Genomic DNA, 22,166 nt, shown 5'->3' on the forward strand with positions numbered 1-22,166 from the left:
AGAGAGACATCGAGAGAGAGAGAGAGAGACAGAGAGAGAGAGAGAGAGAGACATCGAGAGAGAGAGAGAGACATCGAGAGAGAGAGAGAGAGAGACATCGAGAGAGAGAGAGACATCGAGAGAGAGAGACATCGAGAGAGAGAGACATCGAGAGAGAGAGAGAGAGACATCGAGAGAGAGAGAGAGAGAGAGACATCGAGAGAGAGAGAGAGAGAGAGAGAGAGACACAGAGAGAGAGACACGAGAGAGAAGACACGAGAGAGAGAGAGACAACCGAGAGAGACAGAGAGAGAGAGACATCGAGAGAGAGAGAGAGAGAGACATCGAGAGAGAGAGAGAGAGAGAGAGAGAGACACGAGAGAGAGAGACATCGAGAGAGAGAGAGACATCGAGAGAGAGAGAGACATCGAGAGAGAGACAGAGAGAGAGAGAGAGAGAGACATCGAGAGAGAGAGAGAGACAGAGACATCGAGAGAGAGAGAGAGAGACATCGAGAGAGAGAGAGAGAGAGAGAGACATCGAGAGAGAGAGAGAGACGAGAGAGAGAGAGAGACATGAGAGAGAGAGAGAGACACGAGAGAGAGAGAGAGACATCGAGAGAGAGAGAGACACATCGAGAGAGAGAGAGAGAGAGAGAGAGACATCGAGAGAGAGAGAGAGAGAGAGAGAGAGAGAGAGACATCGAGAGAGAGACATCGAGAGAGAGAGAGCAGACATCGAGAGAGAGAGAGAGAGAGAGAGAGAGAGAGACATCGAGAGAGAGAGAGACATCGAGAGAGAGAGAGAGAGAGACATCGAGAGAGAGAGAGAGACATCGAGAGAGAGAGAGAGAGAGAGACATCGAGAGAGAGAGAGAGACAGGAGAGAGAGAGACATCGAGAGAGAGAGAGAGACATCGAGAGAGAGAGAGAGAGAGAGACATCGAGAGAGAGAGAGAAGACATCGAGAGAGAGAGAGAGAGAGACATCGAGAGAGAGAGACACGAGAGAGAGAGAGAGACATCGAGAGAGAGAGAGAGACATCGAGAGAGAGAGACACGAGAGAGAGAGAGAGAGAGACATCGAGAGAGAGAGAGAGAGAGAGAGACATCGAGGAGAGAGAGAGACATCGAGAGAGAGAGAGACATCGAGAGAGAGACAGAGAGAGAGAGACATCGAGAGAGAGAGAGAGAGAGACATCGAGAGAGAGAGAGAGAGAGAGACATCAGAGAGAGAGAGAGAGACATCGAGAGAGAGAGAGAGACATCGAGAGAGAGAGACATAGAGAGAGAGAGAGACATATCGAGAGAGAGAGAGAGAGACATCGAGAGAGAGAGAGAGACATCGAGAGAGAGAGAGAGACATCGAGAGAGAGAGAGAGACATCGAGAGAGAGAGAGAGAGAGAGAGAGAGAGACATCGAGAGAGAGACATCGAGAGAGAGAGAGAGAGACATCGAGAGAGAGACATCGAGAGAGAGAGAGAGAGAGAGAGAGACATCGAGAGAGAGAGAGAGAGAGAGAGAGAGAGAGAGAGAGAGAGAGAGAGAGAGAGAGAGAGAGAGAGAGACATCGAGAGAGAGAGAGAGAGAGAGACATCGAGAGAGAGAGAGAGACAGACATCGAGAGAGAGAGAGAGAGACATCGAGAGAGAGAGAGAGAGAGACATCGAGAGAGAGAGACAGAGAGAGAGAGAGAGAGAGAGAGAGACATCGAGAGAGAGAGAGACAGAGAGAGAGAGAGACACAGAGAGAGAGAGACAGAGAGAGACACGAGAGAGAGAGAGAGAGAGACAGACATCGAGAGAGAGAGAGAGAGAGACGAGAGAGAGAGAGAGAGAGAGAGAGAGACATCGAGAGAGAGAGAGAGATCGAGAGAGAGAGAGAGAGAGAGAGAGAGAGACATGAGAGAGAGAGAGACAGAGAGAGAGAGAGAGAGACATCGAGAGAGAGAGAGAGACATCGAGAGAGAGAGAGAGAGAGAGAGAGAGAGAGAGAGACATCGAGAGAGAGACATCGAGAGAGAGAGAGAGAGAGACATCGAGAGAGAGAGAGACAGAGAGAGAGAGAGACATCGAGAGAGAGAGAGAGAGAGAGAGACACGAGAGAGAGAGAGACACGAGAGAGAGAGACATAGAGAGAGAGAGACAGAGAGAGAGAGACATCGAGAGAGAGAGAGAGAGACATCGAGAGAGAGAGAGAGAGAGAGAGACGAGAGAGGAGAGAGAGAGAGAGAGAGACATCGAGAGAGAGAGAGAGAGAGACAGAGAGAGAGAGAGAGAGAGAGAGAGAGAGAGACATCGAGAGAGAGAGAGAGAGAGAGAGAGAGAGACATCAGAGAGAGAGACAGAGAGAGAGAGAGAGAAGAGAGAGAGAGAGACACGAGAGAGAGAGACATCGAGAGAGAGAGACATCGAGAGAGAGAGACATCGAGAGAGAGAGAGAGAGACATCGAGAGAGAGAGAGACATCGAGAGAGAGAGACATCGAGAGAGAGAGAGAGAGAGAGAAGACATCGAGAGAGAGAGAGAGAGACAGACATCGAGAGAGAGAGAGAGAGAGACGAGAGAGACAGAGAGAGAGAGAGAGACATCGAGAGAGAGAGAGACAAGACATCAGAGAGAGAGAGAGAGAGAGAGACATCGAGAGAGAGAGAGACAGAGAGAGAGAGAGACATCGAAGAGAGAGAGAGAGAGAGAGACATCGAGAGAGAGAGAGAGACATCGAGAGAGAGAGAGAGACGAGAGAGAGAGAGAGACATCGAGAGAGAGAGAGAGAGACATACCGAGAGAGAGAGAGACATCGAGAGAGAGAGAGAGAGAGAGAGACATCGAGAGAGAGAGAGAGAGAGACATCGAGAGAGAGAGAGAGACATCGAGAGAGAGAGACAGAGAGAGAGAGAGACATCGAGAGAGAGAGAGAGAGACATCGAGAGAGAGAGAGAGAGAGAGAGACATCGAGAGAGAGAGAGAGAGAACGAGAGAGAGAGAGAGAGAGACATCGAGAGGAGAGAGAGAGACATCGAGAGAGAGAGAGAGAGAGACATCGAGAGAGAGAGAGAGAGACGAGAGAGACATCGAGAGAGAGAGAGAGAGAGACATCGAGAGAGAGAGAGACATCGAGAGAGAGAGAGAGAGAGACATCGAGAGAGAGAGAGAGAGAGAGACATCGAGAGAGAGAGAGACATCGAGAGAGAGACATCGAGAGAGAGAGAGAGACAGAGAGAGAGAGAGAGACATCGAGAGAGAGAGAGAGAGAGACATCGAGAGAGAGAGAGAGAGAGACATCGAGAGAGAGAGAGAGACATCGAGAGAGAGAGAGACATCGAGAAGAGAGAGAGAGAGACATCGAGAGAGAGAGAGAGACATATCGGAGAGAGAGAGAGACATCAGAGAGAGAGAGAGAGAGAGAGACATCGAGAGAGAGAGAGAGAGAGAGAGACATCGAGAGAGAGAGAGAGAGAGACATCGAGAGAGAGAGAGAGAGACATCGAGAGAGAGAGAGAGACATCGAGAGAGAGACATCGAGAGAGAGAGACAGACGAGAGAGAGAGAGAGACATCGAGAGAGAGAGAGAGAGAGACATCGAGAGAGAGAGAGAGAGACTATCGAGAGAGAGAGAGAGAGACATATCGAGAGAGAGAGAGAGACATATCGAGAGAGAGAGAGAGAGACATATCGAGAGAGAGAGAGAGAGACATATCGAGAGAGAGAGAGAGAGACATATCGAGAGAGAGAGAGAGACATATCGAGAGAGAGAGAGAGAGACATCGAGAGAGAGAGAGAGAGAGACATCGAGAGAGAGAGAGAGACATATCGAGAGAGAGAGAGAGACATCGAGAGAGAGACATCGAGAGAGAGAGACATCGAGAGAGAGAGAGAGAGACATCGAGAGAGAGAGAGAGACATCGAGAGAGAGAGAGACAGACATCGAGAGAGAGAGAGAGAGAGACATCGAGAGAGAGAGAGAGAGACATCGAGAGAGAGAGAGAGAGACATCGAGAGAGAGAGAGACATCGAGAGAGAGAGATAGAGAGAGACATCGAGAGAGAGAGAGAGACAGACATCGAGAGAGAGAGAGACAGACATCGAGAGAGAGAGAGAGAGAGAGAGACATCGAGAGAGAGAGAGACATCGAGAGAGAGAGAGAGAGAGAGAGAGAGAGACAGAGAGAGAGAGAGAGAGAGAGAGAGAGAGACAGAGAGAGAGAGAGACAGAGAGAGAGAGAGAGAGAGAGAGAGAGAGAGAGAGAGAGAGAGAGAGAGAGAGAGAGACATCGAGAGAGAGGAGAGAGAGAGAGAGACACGAGAGAGAGAGAGAGAGACACGAGAGAGAGAGAGAGAGACACGAGAGAGAGAGAGAGACACGAGAGAGAGAGAGAGAGAGAGAGAGAGACATCGAGAGAGAGAGAGAGACATCGAGAGAGAGAGAGAGACATCGAGAGAGAGAGAGAGAGAGAGAGAGACATCGAGAGAGAGAGAGACATCGAGAGAGAGAGAGAGAGAGACACGAGAGAGAGAGAGAGAGAGAGACATCGAGAGAGAGAGAGAGACATCGAGAGAGAGAGAGAGAGAGAAGACATCGAAGAGAGAGAGAGAGACAGACATCGAGAGAGAGAGAGAGAGAGAGAGAGACATCAGAGAGAGAGAGAGAGACATCGAGAGAGAGAGAGAGAGACATCGAGAGAGAGAGAGAGAGAGACATCGAGAGAGAGAGAGAGAGAGACATCGAGAGAGAGAGAGAGAGAGAGACAGACATCGAGAGAGAGAGAGAGAGAGACATCGAGAGAGAGAGAGAGACATCGAGAGAGAGAGAGACATCGAGAGAGAGAGAGAGAGACATCGAGAGAGAGAGAGAGAGACATCGAGAGAGAGAGAGAGACATCGAGAGAGAGAGACATCGAGAGAGAGAGAGAGAGAGAGAGAGACATCGAGAGAGAGAGAGAGAGAGAGAGACATACGAGAGAGAGAGAGAGAGAGAGAGACATCGAGAGAGAGAGAGAGAGAGAGAGACATCGAGAGAGAGAGAGAGAGAGAGAGAGACATCGAGAGAGAGAGAGAGAGACATCGAGAGAGAGACCGAGAGAGAGAGAGACATCGAGAGAGAGAGAGACAGACATCGAGAGAGAGAGAGAGAGAGACATCGAGAGAGAGAGAGAGAGACATCGAGAGAGAGAGAGACAGACATCGAGAGAGAGAGAAGACATCGAGAGAGAGAGAGAGAGACATCGAGAGAGAGAGAGACAAGAGAGAGAGAGAGACACGAGAGAGAGAGACAGAGAGAGAGAGAGACAGAGAGAGAGAGAGACATATCGAGAGAGAGAGAGAGAGACATCGAGAGAGAGAGAGAGAGACATCGAGAGAGAGAGAGAGAGACTATCGAGAGAGAGAGAGAGACTATCGAGAGAGAGAGAGAGAGACATACGGAGAGAGAGAGAGAGACATCGAGAGAGAGAGAGAGAGAGAGACATCGAAGAGAGAGAGAGAGAGAGACATCGAGAGAGAGAGAGAGACATCGAGAGAGAGAGAGAGACATATCGAGAGAGAGAGAGAGACAATCAGAGAGAGAGAGAGAGACATCGAGAGAGAGACACGAGAGAGAGAGACATCGAGAGAGAGAGAGAGAGACATCGAGAGAGAGAGACATCGAGAGAGAGAGAGAGAGAGAGACATCGAGAGAGAGAGAGAGAGACATCGAGAGAGAGAGAGAGAGAGACATCGGAGAGAGAGAGAGAGAGACATCGAGAGAGAGAGAGAGACATCGAGAGAGAGAGAGAGAGACATCGAGAGAGAGAGAGAGAGACATCGAGAGAGAGAGAGAGAGAGAGACATCAGAGAGAGAGAGAGAGAGAGACATCGAGGAGAGAGAGAGAGACATCGAGAGAGAGAGAGAGAGAGACATCGAGAGAGAGAGAGAGAGAGACATCGAGAGAGAGAGAGAGACATCGAGAGAGAGAGAGAGACATCGAGAGAGAGAGACACGAGAGAGAGACATCGAGAGAGAGAGAGAGACAGAGAGAGAGAGAGAGACAGAGAGAGAGAGAGAGACATCGAGAGAGAGAGAGAGAGACATCGAGAGAGAGAGAGAGAGAGACATCGAGAGAGAGAGAGAGAGAGACACGAGAGAGAGAGAGAGACAGACATCGAGAGAGAGAGAGAGAGAGAGAGACACGAGAGAGAGAGAGAGAGAGAGAGACAGAGAGAGAGAGAGACAGAGAGAGAGACATCGAGAGAGAGAGAGAGACGAGAGCAGAGAGAGAGAGAGACAGACATCGAGAGAGAGAGAGACAGACATCGAGAGAGAGAGAGACAGACATGAGAGAGAGAGAGACAGACATCGAGAGAGAGAGAGAGAGAGAGAGACACGAGAGAGAGAGACAGAGAGAGAGAGAGAGAGACAGACATCGAGAGAGAGAGAGACAGAGAGAGAGAGAGAGAGACAGACATCGAGAGAGAGAGAGACAGACATCGAGAGAGAGACAGACATCGAGAGAGAGAGAGACAGAGAGAGAGACATCGAGAGAGAGACAGAGAGAGAGCGACATCGAGAGAGAGACAGAGAGAGAGAGAGACAGAGAGAGAGCGACATCGAGAGAGAGAGATCGAGAGAGAGACATCGAGAGAGAGAGAGACATCGAGAGAGAGAGAGAGAGACATCGAGAGAGAGAGAGAGACATCGAGAGAGAGAGACATCGAGAGAGAGAGAGACATCGAGAGAGAGAGAGACATCGAGAGAGAGAGAGACATCGAGAGAGAGAGAGACATCAGAGAGAGAGAGAGAGACATCGAGAGAGAGAGAGAGACATCGAGAGAGAGAGAGAGAGAGACATCGAGAGAGAGAGAGACATCGAGAGAGAGAGAGAGAGACATCGAGAGAGAGAGAGAGAGACATCGAGAGAGAGAGAGAGAGACATCGAGAGAGAGAGAGAGAGACATCGAGAGAGAGAGAGACAGACATCGAGAGAGAGAGAGAGAGAGACATCGAGAGAGAGAGAGAGAGAGAGAGACATCGAGAGAGAGAGAGAGAGACAGACATCGAGAGAGAGAGAGAGAGAGAGACATCGAGAGAGAGAGAGAGACAGACATCGAGAGAGAGAGACAGAGACAGAGAGAGAGAGAGAGAGAGAGAGAGACATCGAGAGAGAGAGAGAGACATCGAGAGAGAGAGAGAGAGAGAGAGAGAGAGACATCGAGAGAGAGAGAGAGAGACATCGAGAGAGAGAGAGAGAGAGACAGACATCGAGAGAGACATCGAGAGAGAGAGAGAGAGATCGAGAGAGAGCGAGAGAGAGACACATCGAGAGAGAGAGAGAGAGACACATCGAGAGAGAGCGAGAGAGAGACATCGAGAGAGAGAGAGAGAGAGAGACATCGAGAGAGAGAGAGAGAGAGAGAGAGAGAGAGAGACATCGAGAGAGAGAGAGAGACAGACATCGAGAGAGAGAGAGACAGACATCGAGAGAGAGAGAGACAGACATCGAGAGAGAGAGAGAGAGAGACATCGAGAGAGAGAGAGAGACATCGAGAGAGAGAGACAGACATCGAGAGAGAGAGACATCGAGAGAGAGAGACATCGAGAGAGAGAGAGAGAGACATCGAGAGAGAGAGAGAGAGACATCGAGAGAGAGAGAGAGAGACATCGAGAGAGAGAGAGAGACATCGAGAGAGAGAGAGAGACATCGAGAGACAGACAGAGAGAGAGAGAGACATCGAGAGAGAGAGAGAGAGACATCGAGAGAGAGAGAGAGAGACATCGAGAGAGAGACATCGAGAGAGAGAGAGACATCGAGAGAGAGAGAGACATCGAGAGAGAGAGAGACATCGAGAGAGAGAGACATCGAAGAGAGAGAGAGAGACATCGAGAGAGAGAGAGAGAGACATCGAGAGAGAGAGAGAGAGACATCGAGAGAGAGAGAGACATCGAGAGAGAGAGACATCGAGAGAGAGAGAGAGACATCGAGAGAGAGAGAGAGAGAGACATCGAGAGAGAGAGAGAGAGAGAGAGACATCGAGAGAGAGAGAGAGAGAGAGAGAGAGACAGAGAGAGAGACAGACGGACATCGAGAGAGAGAGAGACAGACATCGAGAGAGAGAGCGAGACAGAGAGAGAGACAGACAGACATCGAGAGAGAGAGAGACAGACATCGAGAGAGAGATAGAGAGAGACATCGAGAGAGAGAGAGAGAGAGAGCGAGAGAGAGAGACAGAGAGAGACAGACAGACATCGAGAGAGAGAGACAGACATCGAGAGAGAGAGAGACAGACATCGAGAGAGAGAGAGAGAGAGAGACATCGAGAGAGAGAGAGAGACATCGAGAGAGAGAGAGACATCGAGAGAGAGAGAGAGAGAGAGAGACATCGAGAGAGAGAGAGAGAGAGAGAGAGAGACATCGAGAGAGAGAGAGAGAGAGACATCGAGAGAGACATCGAGAGAGAGAGAGAGACATCGAGAGAGAGAGAGAGAGAGAGACGAGAGAGAGAGAGAGAGAGAGAGAGAGACATCGAGAGAGAGAGAGATAGAGAGAGACATCGAGAGAGAGAGAGAGACATCGAGAGAGAGAGAGAGATAGAGAGAGAGAGCGAGAGAGAGAGACAGACGGACATCGAGAGAGAGAGAGACAGACATCGAGAGAGAGAGCGAGACAGAGAGAGAGACAGACAGACATCGAGAGAGAGAGAGACAGACATCGAGAGAGAGATAGAGAGACATCGAGAGAGAGAGAGAGAGAGAGAGAGAGAGAGCGAGACAGAGAGAGACAGAGAGAGAGAGACAGACATCGAGAGAGAGAGAGACAGACATCGAGAGAGAGAGAGAGAGAGAGACATCAGAGAGAGAGAGAGACATCGAGAGAGAGAGAGACATCGAGAGAGAGAGAGAGACATCGAGAGAGACAGAGAGAGAGACATCGAGAGAGACAGAGAGAGAGACATCGAGAGAGACATCGAGAGAGAGAGAGAGAGAGAGAGAGACATCGAGAGAGAGAGAGAGAGAGACATCGAGAGAGAGAGAGAGACATCGAGAGAGAGAGAGAGAGAGACATCGAGAGACACATCGAGAGAGAGAGAGAGAGACATCGAGAGAGACATCGAGAGAGAGAGAGAGACATCGAGAGAGAGAGAGAGAGACATGAGAGACACATCGAGAGAGACATCGAGAGAGAGAGAGAGAGAGACATCGAGAGAGACATCGAGAGAGACATCGAGAGAGAGAGAGAGAGACATCGAGAGAGAGAGAGACATCGAGAGAGAGAGAGAGACAGACATCGAGAGAGAGAGAGACATCGAGAGAGAGACATCGAGAGAGAGACATCGAGAGAGAGAGAGAGAGAGAGAGAGAGACATCGAGAGAGAGAGAGACATCGAGAGAGAGAGACATCGAGAGAGAGAGACATCGAGAGTAGAGAGACATCGAGAGTCGAGAGACATCGAGAGTCGAGAGACATCGAGAGTCGAGAGACATCGAGAGTCGAGAGACATCGAGAGTCGAGAGACATCGAGAGAGAGAGACATCGAGAGAGAGACATCGAGAGAGTTCCAAAGCAGCAGCTGCTGAAAAATGAGCTCCTACAAATATTGAAATTTGCATGATTTTTAGAGTGAAGTACATTGGAAAAAAGCAAAAGAAAACTGCAAGACTGAATAGGAGACAAAACAAGCAACAAACAAAGAAGATAGGCTTTTGAAAAAGTAACTATTTTTCATAAAATTGTACAGTTATCTTAGCTAGCTGAATTGTTTACCAGTTGCTAGGGACTCTCCTGGAAGAAGCTAGCTAGCTAGCGAAGAATAACAAAGAATATCAAGTTAACAGAAGAAAAGAAAGACAAAATCAGGACAGAAGAAAAAGGACAAAGTGAAACAGTTCTCTAAAGACACAAGAGACAATAATACAAGAAACAATGCTTCTATTGCAACATTGTAGCCAATATCACCAGCGTTGCTATGGAAATTGTTTACCCACCAGACATCCAAACAGAGAAAGCTAAGAATAGTTTAAAAGGTTTGTTGATGGGACAGAACCATGAATGCCTGTTTGCAGATCTTACCAGTTGCAAAACAAGAGCAAATTTTAATTTTAATACCAAACGAGGACACATATGGAAAAGGGTTATTATTTCCCTTACTCAAAAAAAGAGAGGCATCAGCCAAGGCTGTCAGATCAGCATTTTTGAAGAAGCTGACCAGAGCAACACGTATCAAACAGTGAACTTATATAATAATGGAACTGTATTGATACAAGGCAATGATTCAAGCCTCCAGGCCTTTGAGAATAGGTTTGCTACCCTAAAAGCAGAAGCTGAAATCATCTCAGAAACTGAGGAAAAGGTCAAGGAGGGAGATGGAGAAAAGCAGGCCCCAACGGTCTCTGTGACCCAGCAAGAAGCCCTCAGTGTCCCTCTACCTACCTCACCTGCAGCAGACAGAGCCAAGGACATGCCTACAACACCAAGAACACCTGCTATGCAACGTTTCCACAACACCCTCTCTCTAGTCGAAGCCGAGGTCATAGAACTCAGAGAGAACAAGCTTCAAGAGGAGGACACTGTCCAGAAACTAAAAGAAGAGATGAAACAGTTCAGGGAGGAGAGCAGAGCATCTATTGCTAAATTAGAAAGCAGAATGGACAAACTGAGTCAGACAAATGACGACCTCAGAGACCTTCTGAGCACAACAAGAAAGGAGCTAGAACAAAGAGAGAGGTACATTGACACCCTCAACCAACAGCGAGTCATTATGTCCTCTGCATCTAGAGAACATGTCGACAAGCTTGGCATAACACAAGCAGAACCTGAGACCAGCATGGCCTCCACCACACAGCCTGATGACACTGCACCAGCCTCCCAGTCTGCTCCAGCCCAGGTCAGAATACCAGCCTCCCAGTCTGCTCCAGCCCAGGTCAGAATACCAGCCTCCCAGTCTGCTCCACCCAGACAATCACCCACAACTGCAATCCTTATTGATTCAAATGGGAAGTTCTTAGTCCAGGAAAGATGATTCCCTAGACACCAGGTGTTTAAATTCTGGTGTCCTACAACTGACAATGCAATGCAGCTACTCAGTCTGACCAGGATTGACAACATCATCATCCACACTGGCACAAACCACCTTCATGCCAAAGGTGAAAATGTATCTGGGGCAGTGAGAAGAGTGGCAGAACGGGCACAGGCTATGTTCCCAACAAGCAATATAGTTGTGTCCACCCTCCTACCAAGAAAAGACTTCCCAGGACAGTTGATCAACAATATAAATCAACAGATCACTGTGGACTGTGCCTCACTGCTCAACGTCAGAACGGCTCACCACCCCACTCTGACATGTCAACACTTATACCATAATGTACATCTGGATCAGGACAGTATCACAACCTTTGCCAAGGACCTAAAAGATGCAACACTTGGCAGGTACCCACACACCCATCACCCCAGCAACAGAGGTCCCCCGCCCCACATTCTGAAACAACAGTACCTCCACCATCCCCAGGAGAAAAGAGCCAGACACGGCTTATTACAGCACAGCTCTACTAGACCAGGCCCATCACAACACAGCTCTACTAGACCAGACCCGTCCCATCGCAACACAGCTCTACTAGACCCGTCCCATCGCAACACAGCTCTACTAGACCCGTCCCATCGCAACACAGCTCTACTAGACCCGTCCCATCGCAACACAGCTCTACTAGACCCGTCCCATCGCAACACAGCTCTACAAGACCCGTCCCATCGCAACACAGCTCTACTAGACCCGTCCCATCGCAACACAGCTCTACAAGACCCGTCCCATCGCAACACAGCTCTACTAGACCCGTCCCATCGCAACACAGCTCTACTAGACCCGTCCCATCGCAACACAGCTCTACTAGACCCGTCCCATCGCAACACAGCTCTACTGGACCCGTCCCATCGCAACACAGCTCTACTAGACCCGTCCCATCGCAACACAGCTCTACTGGACCCGTCCCATCGCAACACAGCTCTACTAGACCCGTCCCATCGCAACACAGCTCTACTAGACCCGTCCCATCGCAACACAGCTCTACTAGACCCGTCCCATCGCAACACAGCTCTACTGGACCCGTCCCATCGCAACACAGCTCTACTGGACCCGTCCCATCGCAACACAGCTCTACTGGACCCGTCCCATCGCAACACAGCTCTACTGGACCCGTCCCATCGCAACACAGCTCTACTGGACCCGTCCCATCACAACACAGCTCTACTGGACCCGTCCCATCACAACACAGCTCTACTGGACCCGTCCCATCACAACAAAGCTCTACTGGACCTGGCCCATCACAGCTCTACTAGACCCGGCCCATCACAACACAGCTCTACTAGACCAGGCCCATCACAACACAGCTCTGACCACTACTCCAGGGTCGGACAGAACACTGTCCTTCAGAGAAGTACACCACATGATGCAGTCCACACCATGTATCATTCAGATCATCAGCCTACATATGCTGAGGTAACCTCTGGCAAAAGACACCTAGAACAATCAGAGATAGGAGAGGTGCGCCAACTACTGCAACTAATATGCAGACTACTGAGCTAGACAGACTCTTTAATTCACACACACACACACACGGTTGCATTGTACAATCTTATTCCATTCTTATTCATTTGTTTACAACTATTATTAATTTTATTGGCACCGGTATTATAGTAATGTATGTATGTATGTATGTATGTATGTATGTATGTATGTATGTATGTATGTATATGTATGCATGTTATTATTTAGTTTTTTTTCCCAATGTACTTTACTCAAACCAGTGAATATCACTTATTATAAATGAGATCATTAACTATCAGCTCTTGGAATATCCAGGGCCTATACTCTTCACATTTTGGTTATAAAACAACAAATCCAGAATGGATTAAAAACGTCAAGGGACAGGACATCCTAATCCTACTGGAAACATGGTGTCGTGGAGACATAGATACTCAGTGTCCCTCAGGCTATACAGAAAGTTTACTACCATCAATCAAACATAAAAATGTTAAACGGGGCCGAGACTCAGGTGGAATCATCATTTGGCATAAGCAGGACTTAGCACTGAATGAAATGAAAAAAGGTACCAGTCACATTTGACTAAAACTTAAAGGTACAATCTACTGTGACAATGATGTATACACATGTGCAGCTTATGCTCCTCCTTCAGATTCACCATATTATGATGATCAGTTTTTCGACAATCTCCACATAGAAATCATTACATTTCAGGCAGAGGGGAAAGTGCTTCTTTGTGGAGATTTCAATGCAAGAACAGGTTCTGAGCCTGACTACACTGATGCGGGAGGTAACCACCACATATGTGGACACCCCTCCTTGTACAGCCCTATTATAAATAATAGAAACAGTCCTGACCAAATACCAAACAAAAATGGGAAGGAGTTAGTGCATCTCTGTCGAGCCTTAGGCCTGTACATGCTTAATGGTAGAATCAGAGGGGACTCTTTAGGTCGGTTTACTTACTGCTCAGCTCTTGGGACAAGTGTAGTCGATTATGCCATCACTGACATCGACCCCTCCTCCATTAGTGCATTCACTGACAGACCACAGACACTATTGTCAGATCAACGTGTTTCTGAAGAAATTAACCGGCAATACTCATTCAAAAAAACAGCCCAATAAACTCTACAACATAAACCCATCGTACAGATGGGCTCCAAACAGTGCAGAGAGATTCATTGAAACGTTGAACTCAAATGAAATTAACTCTATACAGTTTTTCAATAACTCACAATACCAAAACAATAAAGATGGTGTCAATTCGGCTACTCAAAACATCAACTGCATATTCCAAAAAGCAGCATCGAAAGCAAATTTGAGAAAACCAAAGAAATGCAACATCAGAAACAAAAAACAAAATGTTTCTGATAAATGGTTTGATAATGAATGTAAAACAATTAGAAAACACCTAAGACAAATGTCAAATGAAAAACATAAGCAGCAAAACAACCCAGAGCTACGATATGAATACTTTGAAACTCTGAAACAGTATAAACAAACACTGAAACGCAAGAAATTGAATTATACCAACAAGACACTTGATGAAATTGAAAACGCAATTGACCAAAATCAGTTCTGGGACATGTGGAACAATTTAAAAGCCACAAGAATTAGCCATTCAAGATGTAGGAATTTGGAAAACTTATTTTGATAATCTATAGAAAAACATCCCACAAAAAGACTTACAACAGAACCAATTAGAAATTAAAGCAAAATTGAACATCCTTGAATCAGTCATTAAAAACAACCAAAATCCATTAGATTACCCAATAACCCAACAAAGTTTAAATCAAAGAAGGCTTGTGGTCTAGACAACATCAGAAATGAAATGCTGAAAAACAGCACACCTGAGTTGCAAAATGCTGTGCTTAAATTGTTCAACATGGTTTTAACTTCTGGCTGCTTCCCTGATGTCTGGAACCAGGGGCTCATCTCCCCTATCCACAAAAGTGGAGACAAATCAGACCCCAATAATTACAGGGGAATTTGCGTAAACAGTAACTTGGGAAAGGTTTTCTGTAGCATTTTGAATTCAAGAATTCAAACCTTTCTTCAAGAAAAAAATGTAATAAGTAAATGTCAAATTGGCTTTCTCCCTAACCATCACACTACTGACCATATATACACCTTACACACACTAATTAATAAACAGTCCACCAAAAAAAGAGGACAAAATCTTTGCTTGCTTTATTGACTTTAAAAAAGCATTTGATTCTATTTGGCATGAAGGGCTATTCTACAAAATTCTCCAAAGTGGGCTTGGTGGTAAGGTGTATGACTTAATAAAATGTATGTACACAGAAAATAAATGTGCAATAAAAATCAAAAAACAAAGAACAGAATTATTTTCACAATGTCAAGGTGTGAGACAAGGCTGCAGTTTGAGTCCAAACCTTTTCAACATTTATATCAATGAATTAGAAGACATGTTGGACCATTCTCCAGCTCCAGGACTCACACTATTTGACACAGAGGTTAAATACCTGCTATTTGCTGATGACTTGGTACTTCTATCACCAACCAAAGAAGGTCTTCAACAGAACATTAATATTCTAGAGCAATATTGCCATAATTGGGCCCTGGCAGTAAATTTCCCAAAAACGAAAATCATGATTTTCCAAAAGAAAACCAGATGTCAGAAACACAAATATAAATTCTCCCTGAACAACACCATCATTGAACACACTAAAAATTACACCTACCTTGGTCTGACCATATCTGCATGAGGAAACTTTAATATGGCAGTGAATGCACTCAAAGAAAAAGCCCGCAGAGCATTGTATGCGATAAAAATGAAATTATTCAAAATCAACATCCCAATTAGAATTTGGACCAAAATATTTGACAGTGTAATCCTACCAATAGCTCTTTACGGAAGTGAGGTTTGGGGGCCACTCAATAAACTGGACTTTAAAATGTGGGACAAACATCCAATTGAAGCCCTACATGCTGAATTCTGTCGGAAAATCCTACAAGTCCAGAGAAATACACCAACTAATGCATGTAGGGCAGAATTGGGCCGCTTTCCAGTAATAATGAAAATACAGAAAAGATCATTAAAATTTTGGCTACATCTAAATTCAAGTCCAAATTCAAGTCTGCAATTTAAAGCACTCCAAACCCAAGAGCTGAGCCCAGAAACGAGCCCTCTCAGTCAGCTGGTGTTGGACCTCACCAACCAAGCTGACACCAGCACTGCTTCAAAAGAAAGAATTCAAATAAACAAAATCATGAACCAATCAAAGAACTCATATTTACAACATTGGAAAAACAAAACAAAATCCCAAAGCCGACTAAATTGCTATCTGACCCTAAACAGAGAATATGAATTGGCTGATTATCTCTACTCTGTCAGAGATACGAAGCAGAGACAGATCCTTACCAAGTACAGGCTGAGTGACCACCGATTGGCAATAGAAACCGGCAGACATAAAAAGACATGGCTACCCAAAGAGGAGCGTGTATGTGGTCACTGCACGACAGGGGAGGTAGAGACAGAGATGCACTTTCTCCTTTACTGTGATAAATATTCCTCACAAAGAGATTCCTTGTTCACAGAAATGACTACATTTATTCCAAATTTGAACTTATTAAACCCAGAGGAAAAACTAAAAATACACATGGGCGAAGGAGCAATGGCTCCTCTTGCAGCCAAATATGTATTTGCCTGCCATAGCCTGAGGGACTCTGAATAATAACATCTGCATAGTAAGCAGTAACTTACTTATTATTACTATTATTGTTATTACTGTTATTGTTATTTCTATTATTATTGTTGTTTATCATTCCAAATAGTAGTGGTATGGGTAGTAATGGTAATGATAACAGTTTAGTGATGGTGGTGGTAGTAGTAGTGGTAATTATGATAGTAGTTGTAGTACTGATGTAATGGTGAAGATGACCGTTATTTAGTTATAAGTTAGTTATAGATTCATTTTCCATTTTTATATTTATTACATTCTACTATTTTACTATTATTTAACTACTGTTTTATTGTTATTATTTTTATATTTAATTTTGTATTATTTACTGCCATTTTATATTATTATTGTTTATAATTGTATTACAATGTATATTGTATACATTGTTGATTTGGCAATATTGACAATGTTTTTCATGCCAATAAAGCAGCTTGAATTTGAGAGACATCGAGAGAGAGAGAGCGAGACATCGAGAGAGAGAGAGCGAGACATCGAGAGAGAGAGAGCGAGACATCGAGAGAGAGCGAGAGAGAGAGCGAGACATCGAGAGCGAGACATCGAGAGAGAGAGAGCGAGACATCGAGAGAGAGAGAGCGAGACATCGAGAGAGAGAGAGCGCGAGACATCGAGAGAGAGAGAGAGCGAGACATCGAGAGAGAGAGAGAGCGAGACATCGAGAGAGAGAGAGAGCGAGACATCGAGAGAGAGACATCGAGAGAGAGACATCGAGAGAGAGACATCGAGAGAGAGAGAGAGAGCGAGACATCGAGAGAGAGAGAGAGCGAGACATCGAGAGAGAGAGAGCGAGACATCAGAGAGAGAGAGAGAGAGAGCGAGACATCGAGAGAGAGAGAGAGCGAGACATCGAGAGAGAGAGAGAGAGAGAGAGAGAGAGAGAGCGAGACATCGAGAGAGAGAGAGAGAGAGAGCGAGACATCGAGAGAGAGAGAGAGAGAGCGAGACATCGAGAGAGAGAGAGAGAGAGAGCGAGACATCGAGAGAGAGAGAGAGAGAGAGAGAGACATCGAGAGAGAGAGAGAGAGAGCGAGACATCGAGAGAGAGAGAGAGAGAGCGAGACATCGAGAGAGAGAGAGAGAGCGAGACATCGAGAGAGAGAGAGAGAGAGCGAGACATCGAGAGAGAGAGAGAGAGAGAGCGAGAGAGAGAGAGAGAGAGAGAGAGAGAGAGCGAGACATCGAGAGAGAGAGAGAGAGAGAGCGAGACATCGAGAGAGAGAGAGAGAGAGAGCGAGACATCGAGAGAGAGAGAGAGAGAGAGCGAGACATCGAGAGAGAGAGAGAGAGCGAGACATCGAGAGAGAGAGAGAGCGAGACATCGAGAGAGAGAGAGAGAGCGAGACATCGAGAGAGAGAGAGAGCGAGACATCGAGAGAGAGAGAGAGCGAGACATCGAGAGAGAGAGAGAGAGAGCGAGACATCGAGAGAGAGAGAGAGAGAGCGAGACATCGAGAGAGAGAGAGAGAGAGAGCGAGACATCGAGAGAGAGAGAGAGAGAGAGCGAGACATCGAGAGAGAGAGAGAGAGAGCGAGACATCGAGAGAGAGAGAGAGAGCGAGACATCGAGAGAGAGAGAGAGCGAGACATCGAGAGAGAGAGAGAGAGCGAGACATCGAGAGAGAGAGAGAGCGAGACATCAGAGAGAGAGAGAGAGCGAGACATCGAGAGAGAGAGAGAGAGCGAGACATCGAGAGAGAGAGAGAGAGCGAGACATCGAGAGAGAGAGAGAGCGAGACATCGAGAGAGAGAGAGAGAGCGAGACATCGAGAGAGAGAGAGAGAGCGAGACATCGAGAGAGAGAGAGAGCGAGACATCGAGAGAGAGAGAGAGAGACGAGAGAGACATCGAGAGAGAGAGAGAGCGAGACATCGAGAGAGAGAGAGAGAGAGCGAGACATCGAGAGAGAGAGAGAGAGAGCGAGACAGAGAGAGAGAGAGAGAGAGCGAGACATCGAGAGAGAGAGAGAGAGAGCGAGACATCGAGAGAGAGAGAGAGCGAGACATCGAGAGAGAGAGAGAGCGAGACATCGAGAGAGAGAGAGAGCGAGACATCGAGAGAGAGAGAGAGAGAGCGAGACATCGAGAGAGAGAGAGAGCGAGACATCGAGAGAGAGAGAGAGAGCGAGACATCAGAGAGAGAGAGAGAGAGCGAGACATCGAGAGAGAGAGAGAGCGAGACATCGAGAGAGAGAGAGAAGCGAGACATCGAGAGAGAGAGAGCGAGACATCGAGAGAGAGAGAGGAGCGAGACATCGAGAGAGAGAGAGAGAGACATCGAGAGAGAGAGAGCGAGACATCGAGAGAGAGAGAGAGCGAGACATCGAGAGAGAGAGAGCGAGACATCGAGAGAGAGAGAGAGCGAGACATCGAGAGAGAGAGAGCGAGACATCGAGAGAGAGAGAGCGAGACATCGAGAGAGAGAGAGCGAGACATCGAGAGAGAGAGAGCGAGACATCGAGAGAGAGAGAGCGAGACATCGAGAGAGAGAGAGCGAGACATCGAGAGAGAGAGCGAGACATCGAGAGAGAGAGCGAGACATCAAGAGAGAGAGCGAGACATCAAGAGAGAGAGCGAGACATCAAGAGAGAGAGCGAGACATCAAGAGAGAGAGCGAGACATCAAGAGAGAGAGCGAGACATCAAGAGAGAGAGCGAGACATCAAGAAATCAAGAATAGGCAGATATTGCGTGAAAGAGAAAAATGAAACCAGCAATCAATTTTAGTGGACATAGTGCTCCTTTATGTCAACAGAGAAAGGCAGCACACACACACACCTGTTACAAACACAACTTAGCCCACGCAGGGTTTAATTGGAATTAGGCATAGTGTTTTGGGCAGGGGCGCAGCAGATTTGATGTTCTTGTGCACACATACAGTACCAGGACAGGCATGGTTGACATCTATGAAAAACTCCCAGGCCCCTACTTTACTTTGATTCACTTTCACTATCTGACACACTTAATGCTGTCAGATGAGCATGGCCATGGCATGCAGGCTTGAACAGTGTCACTATTTTGACGCCATTGAACTGTTAGTACTCTGGACTGTTTAACAATGCTGTGGCATGAATAATCCTAGTGGGTTTCAGTCACTTCTCTTTTTGACCTGCACTGTTGGAGCTCAGAGGTTAAGAATTTCACTGTGCCCTGCGATTACACCTGCAGGCCTGTGTACGTGACTAACAAACTCATCTAATATGTAGGTACAACATATTCCTTTATGACTTGACTGTCTTCTCTGACAAAATGGTTCCAATGCTGCTGAATACCCCTAGCAGTGTGGCCGACCAGACTAATAAGGAGTGGAAGACGACAGGTTGTACAGTATTAATAGGAGACTAGGTTGCATAACACAGCAGAGAGATAACCATCCCTGAAGTCAGTTTAGAGATTACTGGAGCAACGTTCCAAAGTTCATACAAGGCATCTACCAAGACCGAATGTAGATAAGGGACAAGCTTAGCCCAAATCTCTCACAATTCAACACATCAACAGGGTTCAGGCCAATTCTATGTAAATTGAGGAAGAGACCTGAAATTCCAATTCAAGAATGAAGAAATACTAAAAAAAAAGTGATCTTCTTTTCTTGAAACAGACATATCCTGTGCTGAATTTAAAATGGCAATGACCTCAACCCTACACATCATAATGTGGAGCACTGCATTAGCTAAGCTCCTTATCAAAAGTTGAACTTGACAATAATATAGCTACATGCTACAGGACTGGGGACGTCCGGGTGTTGCATGTAGCTATGTTATTGTACTGTCAAGTTCAACTGTTGATAAGGAGATTAGCTAATGCCATTTAAATATTCAGGACAGCTTACAGTGGAATAAGTATCAGAACTTGCTTGGTTTCACTCTGACACTAGACATAAAATCTGCATTCAATGGCAGATACATTATTGGCAATCAAATACCAACATGCAATACACATGCAACTAGCTATCTGAAGCCAGACAAACTTGACTAGTTGGCTGAGTCTAATATAAGCTAGCTAACAAACTGTTGAAAGCCAAAGTTATGGCGCTATTAGCCCATATTTGTGCTAACGCCAGAAAAACAAGGGCGGTGTAACGATCATGACAATGTCAGAGACACTGTGGCCACTACACTCGTTCCCACTTGCTAGTCGCTATCAGACAGTCACACACCCTCCTGAGCCAGAGACCCCCACCCAGTTAGCATGCTAACCAGGTATCATCTCTCACAACAGTCTACACAGCGATTCAACACCAACGCAAACATTACAACAGGAAATACTACTGCCAAAGAACAAAATGGGAGTGTAATTTACTTGGTTGGCAAACTTAGAAGACCATCCAAACCAGATAAAAGGGATCACTAACTAATTAGTTAGCTATAGGCTGGCTAACGTTAGCTATAGGCTGGCTAACGTTAGCTATCTGGTACCACCCTCCCAGCTATCAGCTGGAAAACGTTAGCTACTTACCGTTAACTCCCCGTCTCCTTGGCTTTCTCAGTCGCGAACAATTTTAACGTTTTACAATTGTGGTGGGGGTTAAGGGGAAAGCGTGAGAGAGAAACCCGACGAACTAAATATTGGTATTCCTGTCACGACACTGAATGAATCATTGCTATTTACCTAGCTAGGTAGCTGAAGTAGCCAACAGTACAAACAGATGAGATAACGTTGAACCCTGTTGCTAGCAGTTCAAGTGGCAACAGAATACGAGTAGTATTTATGATCTGATCGAGTGACACCACCATCCTTAACATAAAACTGATGGTTATAGAACGTTCACTCTGTCAATATTACTTATAACATTTAATAACTCTTGACAATATACCATACTTAACACCTAAATTAAGTCTATACTGACCCTGTTGTAGCTCGAATGGTACAAGGAGATGGCGGAACTTCCGGTTCCGTTCCCGACTACAGGAAAAACCGCACCCCTTTGCACGCTCCCATCATTTCATATTTATGAACTGGGCGAGGCTACACAGTCATGCATAAAATAGTTTCAATTTGATCTCAAATTCTAAACTATTTCATTGTCTATTGTCCGGATGGGAATGTAGCGCTATTTATCACACTTGTAAATAAGTTTTATACTGTAACATAATGTCAAACTGACCCTTGATATTGATTGTTTTGTATGCAGGAATATGTGGAGCCTATAAATGCACCCCTCAGACCTCTATAATTGTACCTGAAGTTGGGTGTTGGTTGAAAATGTGTGGCGTCGGTGCTGTGCGTAGTCTGTTTAAGAAACATTTGAGGACCAAGATAAATGTAAGTCGACTTACGACTTACATTTATCTTGGTCCTCAAATGTGACTTACGACTTACATTTATCTTGGTCCTCAAATGTTTCTCAAACAGACTACGCACAGCATATATATATATATATATATATATATATATATATATATATATATATATATTTTATTTTCTTATTTTTTTATTTTTATTTATTTAAGCAGGCAAGTCAGTTAAGAACAAATTCTTATTTACAACAACGGCCAAACCCGGGCCAAATGTGCGCTGCCCTATGGGACTCCCAATAACGGCCAGGTGTGATACAGCCTGAAATCAAACCAGGGTGTCTGTAGTGATGCCTCAAGCACTGAGATGCAGTGCCTTAGACTGCTGTGCCACTCGGGAGCCCCTAGTGTGTGTTGAGCAATGTTGCCAATATTCCAAATGTGTATTTTGTTAAAGGGGATATCTGCAGTTGCTACATAACTTTTTTGACATGATATGTACCCATTCATTCTTGAAGAATATAACTTAAAAATGCCTACAGAGCTTAGTTGAACTATAGTAACCCATCAGAACCAAAAAATATTAGCTTGTTTTACTCCAACGTTTGTAAACAAAGTAAATGTAGACAAACATTGTATAGCCTCATGACATGGATAAAACTATAATGTTGATATCATGGATGCTTGAATGATCAGTCCTTGCATCCATAGCTATGTCTATGGATGCAAGGAG

General features: G+C 46.0%; 1 protein-coding gene across 4 annotated transcripts in view; it reads right to left on the minus strand.

The window, feature by feature from the left end:
* LOC106605818 (epsin-1) overlaps positions 1-21,138 on the minus strand; it is an 84,072-nt gene extending 62,934 nt beyond the window's left edge. For 3 of the 4 annotated variants that reach the window (XM_045699930.1, XM_045699935.1, XM_045699926.1), the window contains exon 1: positions 20,655-21,088. The gene's annotated coding sequence lies outside the window, so the exon portion shown is untranslated. Of the gene's footprint in view, positions 1-20,654 lie in introns of all 4 variants that reach the window. The other variant, XM_045699928.1, reaches the window with a different exon arrangement.
* Between the last annotated feature and the right edge of the window lie 1,028 nt (positions 21,139-22,166).

The sequence above is a fragment of the Salmo salar genome, chromosome ssa02, assembly GCF_905237065.1.
Source record: "Salmo salar chromosome ssa02, Ssal_v3.1, whole genome shotgun sequence".
NCBI lineage: Eukaryota > Metazoa > Chordata > Actinopteri > Salmoniformes > Salmonidae > Salmo > Salmo salar.